This window comes from Tenebrio molitor, unplaced genomic scaffold (genome assembly GCF_963966145.1).
Source record: "Tenebrio molitor unplaced genomic scaffold, icTenMoli1.1 SCAFFOLD_746, whole genome shotgun sequence".
NCBI classification, from domain to species: domain Eukaryota; kingdom Metazoa; phylum Arthropoda; class Insecta; order Coleoptera; family Tenebrionidae; genus Tenebrio; species Tenebrio molitor.
In genome coordinates, this window is record NW_027184220.1 from 647 (window position 1) to 12,599 (window position 11,953).

General features: G+C 40.2%; 1 non-coding gene across 1 annotated transcript; it reads right to left on the reverse strand.

Annotated features, from left to right (window-relative positions):
- Positions 1–4,937: 4,937 nt before the first annotated feature.
- On the reverse strand, positions 4,938–5,057 carry LOC138141000 (5S ribosomal RNA). Its single transcript, XR_011162901.1, has one exon. It is a non-coding gene; the product is annotated as a 5S ribosomal RNA (ribosomal RNA).
- Positions 5,058–11,953: the final 6,896 nt, after the last annotated feature.

Below are 11,953 nucleotides of genomic sequence, written 5' to 3' on the forward strand. Positions count from 1 at the left end.
ATATAGCCTAAATGTTCATCTTTAGTGAAATTAAAATTACTTAGCTTTTTTAAGAAAGAAAAAATTAGAACGAATTCTCATCGAAAAAACCGCGATTCCTACAAATGATACAGATGGTTTTGTAGTCGCGTATGTTATTGAATACAATGAGCCGACATTTTTCCGACTCTTTGTTTCATCGAAAACGTTGTTGACATTAGCAAGGAACGTTAAGGATTCCCTGAAACAGACAATTTCACTGTTTTGGAATAGCAGTATGTGCAAATGAGAGGACAGAAGACTTTGAAAAAAGGAGTGAACAAAACTGTACTTTAGTACAGAATGTTATGTTTATTTTAATTTCAATTGTTCCTGTTTTAATGAGATTTTTTATGTTCCTAAATCATTTTCTATTTTATTATCTCTACCTAGCATAAAAATTAAAATACTTTGCAACATTACGTTATTATACATTGCATATCTGACATAAAATACTTGCAAAAAATTACTTAGCTAATTAATATTACGCATGACAACTCACATTATTTACTTTGCAAAACATTATAGAATACATAACAGATAATTGTGACCCTGTGTATTGTTCATTGGAATTAAAATAAAAAAAACGTGATTTCGTCAATCGCCGTTATTTGCGACTTCAGGCAACTGTCGCTAAGAGCTATTTTTGTTTCTCCGTTCAATTTCCCGATAAAATCGTCGACTTAGTTATTAACTTTATAATCTTTTTAATCATTCTTCAGTTAGGTGGTATCAATAATACCACAATAGCCATGTTGCCGGAGTTTTTTGATAAAAGACTTGCTAGTTGGAATACAGAAAATATTTACCAAACACCTATTCACGATAATAAACCGGGGCACTATTGTGGGTTTTCGGTTGGTTTTATATTATATTAGGTACTCACCCTTCGTAACGTGTCTCCACGAAAAAACGTCACTTTCACACTAACCACCTTTCGTTTTAACTCTCGCGACGATAACTGAAATGTTGACGCGCGCCGGACAGATTCACGGACATACAACCACCCACCCACCCCGCGCCCCGGTTTCCGTCTGGACTGGTTCTGTCGTCCGAGTGAGTGCCAAAAATTAGCGTTCGTCTATTAAATGATTGTCGGATGATGATTATTGACGGACACTTTTATCGCACCCGATCACACTTTAGTTACTACCTACGTTTAGTATCGACGACGCATCGTTTCGATTATTGAAATTCGAATTGAATTTTTTTTTTTTCTAGTTTTCGACGTAGATTCGCGTGACACAAATATTATGAGCCTTTTTGGATCGATTTCGTGTGCATCACGCCATTTCTACGGGCGAACGTGAATGTGTGATGTTGACGTGATGGAAGCAACGTTTAGGCAATCCGCATTACGTATTACTATCAATTATATTTTAAACGAATGAAAACTTCAATTCAGAAGTGTGATAATCCCGATCCATTCAAGTTTTGTTAATTTTAGATTAAAAATGCGTGAGTATTGTACTATTGCTAACGATAAAACGATAAAAAGAACAAGAGCAACGGGCCATTAAGTTAATTTAAAAATAACTCGTACCGGATAAGTCGAATACGTATCCAGGGAAAATTTATTAATTTTAAAATTAACAATAAACGAAAAAAAAAGAACAAGATTTCCGTCAGCTGTGTCATAAACGGAGACCGGCGGAAAACAGGTTCTCGCCTCCCACCACTTTTGTGTAGCGGCCGCCAAATCAATTTTGTTTTTATATAATTGATTCAAAAAATTGAAATTCACGCATAGTTATCTGTGCCTGAAGTGGGTCATTTTTCATTGCATTGTTAGTAAGATCGAAACCATAGAAACCATACAAAACGCATACGACTATTTCTGTTTTTCATTTCACGCACTGTTTTTTATTAGTTACCTAGCAACATGGTCACTGCATTGAAACTTCAGAGTTCCTTCAAAAATTTGAATTTTTAATTTCAATTTTTTGAATCAATGATAGAAAAAATATTGTTTATATTTAATATAAAAATAACTATTGTGGAAAACAGCAAAAAATAAAAATAATACCACTAATTGGCGGCTGGTTCAGGATAGACCTAAACGTTCGAAATTTAGAAAAATATTTTTTTTATTTTAATACTGTTACTTTTCTAATGAAGTGCGAAATAAGTTGTGCCCCATAGCTATCTTTTTTATTTTTCACTACGACAATTACAAAGTGTTGATATTCACAACTTTTCGTGAGCACTTCGATAGAAATGAACAAGAACGCAGGAAAATTCCACACCGAATATTAATATTCTGTCTTGGCCCATGTTTATTTTTATCTACCGCAAAACAAAATGTTCGGATTTGTCAGGGGTATTCTGATTTAAAAAAAGAAGAACATTTGACGAATATTTTAAGTCTCAAACGTTTGGAAAATAATGCAACAACAATTCATAGACTACAAAAAAGCCTATGATTCAGTACCACATTCATGGTTAATTAAAATTCTTAAAATTTATAAAATTAATATTAAATTAAATCACCTTCTTTATATGGATGACATAAAACTTAACAATAACTGAAAATCAATCAATATGTCGTGGTCATTACGAAAATTTAGAATATATAACTAAAGAAGGAGAAATCATTAAAAATTTAAATAAAGGAGAATTTTATAAATATTTAGGTATTAATCAATCAAATCATATTCAACATTCAATTATAAAATTAAATCTATTCTTTTGGTGTTATAAAATGGTCCAAAACTAATTTAAAGAATATAAATATTCAAACTAGAGTTCTCTTTACAAAATTTTGTAAACATCACCCCAAATCTGCTGTTGAAAGATTTAATTTACCACGCGAAAATGGTGGTAGGGGTTTTTCAAATCTAGAAATTCTACAACACAATCAAATTGCTTCACTAAAAAATTATTTTCTCAATAGAGCTCGTGATATGACACTATAGGCAAATATAAAACAAAAGTCTTTACATGGGAGATATTTTAAAGAGCTGAGGGTTTTATATTTGCAATACAAGATCTTGCACCGTTTTGGCTCACAGCGAATATAAAAAACGTCATGATATATTCGCAAAAATTATACACATGAATTTAGCAGTTAAATTCAATTTATTAAAGGATACACAACCACATTACATTTATAAACCAGAAGTTGTTTAGAAAATGACAATTACAAATTATATTTTGATCGCACAGTTTTAACTGACATTCACATTCAGCATAACAGACCAGACATTATTATTTTAAATAAACAACAAAAGCAAGCATATCTTTTAGATATAGCTGTTCCAAATTCACACAATATAACACAGACATATAATACAAAAATTAATAAATATATTATTATAATTTCAGCAACAGGAATAGTACCGCAATCTCTTTTTAAAAATTTAAAAATTTTGGACTTAGAGAACACATAAAACACAAAAAAAGTCAAAATGTGGAGGCGAGACGCCGGTAATTATGTTGATAAGCACTGCACTACTGCCGCCGGGTGGAGGTGGGATACGAAAAGAAGATGGGAAAAACCGAATTTTATTATCGTATTTAATTGACGTCACAGTTACTTTGGCGAAACAGGAGCTCGCTTTTCGAAGGCATGATGAAAAAGACAGACGAATCAATTTGATATATAAAACCTAACAGGAACGGCTGGTCCATGAGGTCATTTGGGTAATGACCCCCTAAAAAATAAAGGTTTTACCCAACACCAGCCGCGACTGCAATGTACACAAGATTTTTTCTACAATCGCAACTATGACTGCTACATATTATGTTATTTCAACCAAATCAGAAGTACAATAATTTTGAAAAGTAAGTGCAATGTATACTTCTAAATCTATCTAAATTTATTAATATGTAATTTTTTTCAAAACTATCGATCTTTCTTTGAAACATTTTCAATTCACAATTCACTGTTGGAAGCGCTGTACTTTTTAGTATAAATACGTATACGAAAAATTTAAAATAATAGTTGAATTAACACATCGTTAAATGTTACGAGGAACATAGTTTTTTGGATTACACAGCAAAATCTTGGAATTTCAGTCCGATATTACTCCATTGAGTCTTTGGACTCACAAATAAATACCTCGAAAAGCCGACAAACATCTGTCTAGAACTTTTCTAGTAACCAGAGGGTATCGTAAACGACCCGTGTTTAGACCTCTTTCGTGAAAGTGACCGACCGCCGGCGCCACTCGATTTCGTCATAAATCTCAGCCGTACCCCCCACGATAATTGACAAGTCTGTCATACAGCCCTACCATTTAAAACCTTTATTCTCTTCGTTTTAAAAATAGTTTCGCATGGTTTTTCTCTCTTCTCGTTTTACAATGGTCCAGTGACTAATAAATGAGTGTTGTGTTATGAGTTTGTTCGAGCTCAAAAAACGTGGTTCGAAATTGTTTAACGTTTAACGAATGGTAAGTTATTCTAGTTTTTATGTTGGTCTTAACGTGTTAGGGGCCAAGAATACAACATTGTCTGTCCATTATAACATAGAACTGATATGTTGAATTCAGATCTCTAATTATTTAAAAACCAAAAAAATAAAGCAGCAGTCAAAGTGGCATGTACGCGTAACCTAATATATATTTTTTTTACATTAAAAGATCGCCGTCTTCCTCGTCGCACTTACGACATTTGCATATGTTATCTTTGTTAAACTCACGGAAGGAAATATAATGAACCGGTCACCCGTCCAAGTGCTGACCGCTGCCCGCGTGGCTTACCTTCGGTGATCGAACGACAACCTTTACCGTTTGACGAGTTTTTATTCTGCAATTGTTTACAATTAATCGACAAAAAAAATTGTTTTCTTAATTATCTAGTACTTAAAGCTATGAATCTACATGATACGGGTCTGTGCATGTTTCCGAATACCTGCACGAAAAACAAATCGGTTCGGTGGTTGCTATGGATTTCAAAAAAAAACAAAAAGTGTTGGGGGGCAACGGCACGCGGTGTTCCCAAGCGGTCACCCATCCAAGTACTGACCGCGCCCGACGTTGCTTAACTTCGGTGATCGGACGAGAACCGGTGCTTTTCAACGTGGTATGGCCGTTGCCGTGGTGTTTAGGTGTGATCGTTGGTGTAAAATATATTGCTTTTAACATTCCGATGCACGAATATGAACATCAAAAACGCGATGCGTTTCGTTTCCGTATGCACTTACCCTCTGACGACCGACGTCGGACCGAACTAACGGGAAATCCCACAACAACCACCACGTCACGCTCTAACGACAAGAGAGACTACTAGACGGACTGGCGATCTCCCGCGTCGCACATTTTTCGACCGCCGGCGGCGGTGGAAAATCCAGAATTTCACCCCACCCACCGCGCTGCTTGCTCCGACGACGACGAGATTCCCACATTTGGATCGACCGAAATATGTAAGTAATATCAGGAAGTTCCGATTTTCGAGAGGAGACCTGTGTTTCTATTTACCTATCTATAATAATTATCGTTATAATCATCATATCATTATTATTATTATTAACATTATTATTTATTACCATTATTATTATTATTATTATTATTTATCGTCCCTCGGATTCGGCGATCTTCGAAAATCCAAGTTGGACCGTTAGACATTCGAACGCGGTGTGCGTGGCTGACGAGTTGTTATTTTTGGCGTTTTTTCTTCGATCTTCACCCCGACTTCGGACGACGCAGGTCGGACACGAAATTACGAAGAGAGAATGACGGAAGAAAGGAAGAAAACCTGAAGATCCGTCGAAGAAAATATCGGAAAACTCGTAGGTGCGGCATCGGTCGGACGATGAAGACCGTCTCCTTTCGGATGATCCTCTCGACGGACTTTCGGCCGTCCCGAAGGGTCCGGACGGCAACGGGACCCGTCGTCGACTCGTCCCGTTTCAACTTCCGCCGAAAACGATCGACCTGAACGTCGGAGAGGCGGTTCGCGGCATCCTGTTGTCGGAATTGCCTCGGTTCGAACACCAGGTCCTTTCTGTGCTTCGACCGTTTCGGAAGCGTTTGGCGACGCGAAGATGTCGTAAAATCGAGAAGGTGGCGCGGTATTCCGGGAAGAGATGGACCAATATTTCGGCGAACGAAATATGGATTCCCGGAATCGACGCGTCTACCCCGCACCGCCGACGTAAACCGTCGGTCCCGAATCGAAACCGTGACGACCCGGATTTAGGGCTGGTGGTTGGAGGGGCGTGTACCTGATTCGAAACCCACCGACGTTCCGAGACGAACTTCGCTATCTCCAGGGAAACTTCGGAAACCGAGTTCGGCCAGCTTGATCACACGGTGGCGATGGTGATCGAGGAAAGAGGACGATGCCATCACGCGGGCAACGATTCCGAGGCCTGCAATTTCTTCGACGGCGGACGCGGTGCGCGTTCAGTCTTCCGTCCGCAGTGGCGACTATTTTATAAAGACTTAGAAAATTTTTTTGTTCAATTCTCGTTCACGAGGTGCTCGAAGTGTACGTGTGTGAGCAAGTGTTTTTTCAATAATTATTATTAACTTTTAACGTTTTAACGTGAAAGATGGCCGACGTCGAAAATCAAACAGCATCATCGGTCACCACCGGTTCCGCTGCCACCCCTCAATCCCACGCGAAGAAAGAGAAAAAAGCGAAAAATCCCAGGGCGAAACCGTCCCATCCTCCGACATCCGAGATGGTAAACAACGCCATCAAGGGACTCAAGGAACGCGGAGGATCGTCTCTTCAGGCCATCAAGAAGTTCGTCGCCGCAAATTACAAAGTCGACGCCGAAAAGGTCGCCCCTTTCATCAAGAAATATCTGAAAGGCGCCGTGGCGTCGGGATCTCTGGTTCAGACGAAAGGTAAGGGCGCGTCGGGTTCGTTCAAGCTCGCCTCGTCCACCTCCGGTGGTGCCAAAGTCGCCTCCGCCTCCGACAAGAGGAAACCCGCTTCGTCCGCCGCATCCAAGACGAAAAAATCATCCGCCAAACGTACCGCCGTCGCGACGACTTCCGACAAGGCTTCCTCGAAGACAGCCAAAAAACAAGCCTCCCCCAAAGCGAAGAAGACTGCTGCCGAAAAGAAGAGCGCCGTCGCTGCCTCCGCCGCCGCAGCGAAAGCCAAGAAATCGGCCGCCTCCTCGGCAGAAAAGAAAACTAGAGCCGCCCCGAAACCCCGATCGCCTTCCAAAGCGAAGAAATCTAACAAGGCTGGTCCGACTAAAAAACCCAAAGCACCCAAACCCAAGACAGCCAAAGCCATTCCTGTCAAGGTGAAAAAGGCCGCTTCGCCGAAGAGGAAAAAGTGAGAAACGTGGATGGATACTCGACTCATGTTCGTTCGGCTGTGCCTCGTTCCGACGTCATCATCGTACTACCGGCAACGGGGCACGCACAAATGGCCCTTTTCAGGGCCACACGATAATCTACGACGAAAAAAAGAAATAAAACTATCCTTACGGCGAAACCAAATAAAATAGATAGCATCAGCTGGCAGGTAGGTGATGACAGGATGCAATAAAATTTTACGAACGACCGCAACCCAACCCGAATCGAGAGGACCGACCGATTATTGACATTTTTATTTTATTCATTTCCGGTTGAAGGGCGATATATTTTTTTTTTTTGCCTGTAAGGTTTGAGGTTCTGAAAAGAACCGATTTTTTTGTTATAAAATTCGTGTTTCGTTTTTCTCGGGATGTTGTTGTTCTTCCGAAACACGATGTGGAAAAATTTAAGCGCGTTCACCCCGAATATGTCCTTTGGCATGATGGTTACACGTTTGGCGTGGATGGCGCACAAATTCGTGTCCTCGAACAGACCGACCAAGTAAGCTTCGCTCGCTTCCTGGAGGGCCATCACGGCGGAGCTTTGGAAGCGCAAATCGGTTTTGAAATCCTGAGCGATCTCCCTCACCAAACGTTGAAAGGGAAGCTTGCGGATGAGCAACTCGGTACTTTTCTGGTAACGACGGATCTCACGCAGAGCCACGGTACCAGGTCTGTAACGGTGGGGCTTCTTGACGCCGCCAGTGGCGGGAGCGCTTTTCCTGGCCGCTTTGGTAGCCAGTTGTTTCCTGGGGCTTTTCCTCCGTGGACTTGCGTGCGGTCTGCTTGGTCCTGGCCATTTCGAATGAAACGAATGAAAAACAAAACTGACAATTATTAAAATCGACTCTGACGATCGTTAGACGTGCACGCGTCGAAAGGTAAACGGGTACTAAAAATTCCGCCATATTAAATTGTACTTTTATACGTGAACAAAGTCAACGGCTGACTTCGTCGATTGGTCGATGGTGAACCGTTGAATCTATATAAGGCTCCGTTAGTTGAAATTTTGCGGTAGTTGACTTCCTAGGGACGAGGTGTGCAGGTATTTTGTGTCAGTTGAAATAATCTGAAAAGATGACCGGTCGCGGTAAAGGAGGCAAAGGATTGGGAAAAGGAGGAGCGAAGCGTCATCGCAAAGTCCTGCGTGACAACATCCAGGGCATCACGAAACCCGCCTATCAGAAGATTGGCTCGTCGTGGCGGCGTGAAACGTATTTCCGGTTTGATCTACGAAGAAACTCGCGGAGTCCTGAAAGTGTTCTTGGAAAATGTCATCCGAGATGCCGTCACCTACACGGAACACGCCAAACGTAAAACCGTGACAGCGATGGACGTCGTCTACGCTTTGAAACGTCAAGGACGCACCCTCTACGGTTTCGGAGGTTAATTTCCTGGCGCTCTTCACCGTTCGAGAAAACCAGAATAAAAATACGAAATACAAAATCGGTTCTTTTCAGAACCACAAAATAAAAATAAGAGGAAAAAAAAGAAACATGATGTTCTTTCGAGAAACAACGGACAATTATTACTAACTGACTACCTGATAAATGTACCAAGATCGTAAACACCCCTTGCTTTCCTTTTGGCATTGCAGTCGTAAATGATAATAATACAAAAAGAAAAGATGCATCGGTCATTTTACGAAAAAAAAAAGCTATAGTGGCCCTGAGAAGGGCCGATATTTTGAGTTTTCGCCACGGAGATGGATCGATCGTCGTTTAAGGTTTCTTCTCGGTTTTTTTGGGTAAAAGTACGGCCTGAATGTTGGGTAAGACACCGCCTTGGGCGATCGTAACTCCGGACAGGAGTTTGTTCAATTCCTCGTCGTTTCTGATGGCCAGCTGCAGATGACGCGGTATAATACGTGTCTTCTTGTTGTCACGGGCAGCGTTTCCTGCCAATTCTAGAACTTCGGCGGCTAAGTACTCCATGACGGCGGCCAAATAGACGGGAGCTCCTGCACCGACGCGTTCCGCGTAATTTCCTTTTCTGAGAAGACGATGTATCCTACCCACCGGAAACTGGAGACCGGCACGGCTCGAACGGGATTTCGCTTTTCCCTTCACTTTACCTCCTTTACCGCGACCTGACATTTTAAGTTCGTTCGTTAGACACCACGAGAAGTAATAAAACTGACGGACGGGACTCGTCGATTGTAAAAGCTGGTAGCTGTGCTTCGAATTTATAGCCTCCGTGATAGGAGAATAGGACGTGACGATTGGTGGGAGCCCGTTTTCAGGTGGGGTTCTGGTGAACACACTACCTATCAGAAAGGTGGTGGTGCAAAGTTAACGCACGCACACGAGTCAGAGCAGTTCGCGAGTTTGTTGAATCGAATTGAATTGAAAAATGCCGCCGAAGACAAGTGGTAAGGCAGCCAAGAAGGCCGGGAAAGCTCAGAAGAACATTTCCAAGAGCGACAAAAAAAAGAAGCGCAGGAGGAAGGAGAGCTATGCCATCTACATCTACAAGGTGTTGAAACAAGTCCATCCCGACACCGGTATCTCTAGTAAGGCTATGAGCATAATGAACAGTTTCGTGAACGACATCTTCGAACGTATCGCCGCTGAAGCTTCCCGTCTGGCACACTACAACAAACGTTCGACGATCACCAGCAGAGAAATTCAAACTGCCGTGCGTCTGTTGTTGCCCGGTGAGTTGGCCAAGCACGCCGTCTCCGAAGGTACCAAAGCCGTCACCAAGTACACCAGTTCGAAATAGATGTTTTTCGTTTTCGACACATTTATAAACGGTTCTTTTCAGAACCACAAAAACTCTCGAACAAAAAAGAAAAAGACGTGAAACAGCGATTTTTAATTAACTTTTATTATGTCATTATTATTATTATTAGGTTTCATGCATTATCGGTATTTTGCACCCATGCCTATCCAACTTGTAGTTATGTGGTTATTGTATTCGAAATAATTTAGTTGATTGAGGTTATGTTATGAATAAATTTCTATTTTGCCAGAATACAACTCTTCGGAAGAAGAAATCAAATAAACAATCGTACATCTGCTGAACAACCTAGTTGATGGTTGATGGATTTGCATTACCCAGCATATAGCCTAAATGTTCATCTTTAGTGAAATTAAAATTACTTAGCTTTTTTAAGAAAGAAAAAATTAGAACGAATTCTCATCGAAAAAACCGCGATTCCTACAAATGATACAGATGGTTTTGTAGTCGCGTATGTTATTGAATACAATGAGCCGACATTTTTCCGACTCTTTGTTTCATCGAAAACGTTGTTGACATTAGCAAGGAACGTTAAGGATTCCCTGAAACAGACAATTTCACTGTTTTGGAATAGCAGTATGTGCAAATGAGAGGACAGAAGACTTTGAAAAAAGGAGTGAACAAAACTGTACTTTAGTACAGAATGTTATGTTTATTTTAATTTCAATTGTTCCTGTTTTAATGAGATTTTTTATGTTCCTAAATCATTTTCTATTTTTTTTTTCATTAGAGAAGAGTTATTGTCGAGTTATTATCTCTACCTAGCATAAAAATTAAAATACTTTGCAACATTACGTTATTATACATTGCATATCTGACATAAAATACTTGCAAAAATTACTTAGCTAATTAATATTACGCATGACAACTCACATTATTTACTTTGCAAAACATTATAGAATACATAACAGATAATTGTGACCCTGTGTATTGTTCATTGGAATTAAAATAAAAAAAACGTGATTTCGTCAATCGCCGTTATTTGCGACTTCAGGCAACTGTCGCTAAGAGCTATTTTTGTTTCTCCGTTCAATTTCCCGATAAAATCGTCGACTTAGTTATTAACTAAGTTCTTCAGTTAGGTGGTATCAACAATACCACAATAGCCATGTTGCCGGAGTTTTTTGATAAAAGACTTGCTAGTTGGAATACAGAAAATATTTACCAAACACCTATTCACGATAATAAACCGGGGCACTATTGTGGGTTTTCGGTTGGTTTTATATTATATTAGGTACTCACCCTTCGTAACGTGTCTCCACGAAAAAACGTCACTTTCACACTAACCACCTTTCGTTTTAACTCTCGCGACGATAACTGAAATGTTGACGCGCGCCGGACAGATTCACGGACATACAACCACCCACCCACCCCGCGCCCCGGTTTCCGTCTGGACTGGTTCTGTCGTCCGAGTGAGTGCCAAAAATTAGCGTTCGTCTATTAAATGATTGTCGGATGATGATTATTGACGGACACTTTTATCGCACCCGATCACACTTTAGTTACTACCTACGTTTAGTATCGACGACGCATCGTTTCGATTATTGAAATTCGAATTGAATTTTTTTTTTTTCTAGTTTTCGACGTAGATTCGCGTGACACAAATATTATGAGCCTTTTTGGATCGATTTCGTGTGCATCACGCCATTTCTACGGGCGAACGTGAATGTGTGATGTTGACGTGATGGAAGCAACGTTTAGGCAATCCGCATTACGTATTACTATCAATTATATTTTAAACGAATGAAAACTTCAATTCAGAAGTGTGATAATCCCGATCCATTCAAGTTTTGTTAATTTTAGATTAAAAATGCGTGAGTATTGTACTATTGCTAACGATGCCAAAACATCGCATATTCAATGTAAAAAGAACAAGAGCAACGGGCCATTAAGTTAATTTAAAAATAACTCGTACCGGATAAGTCGAATACG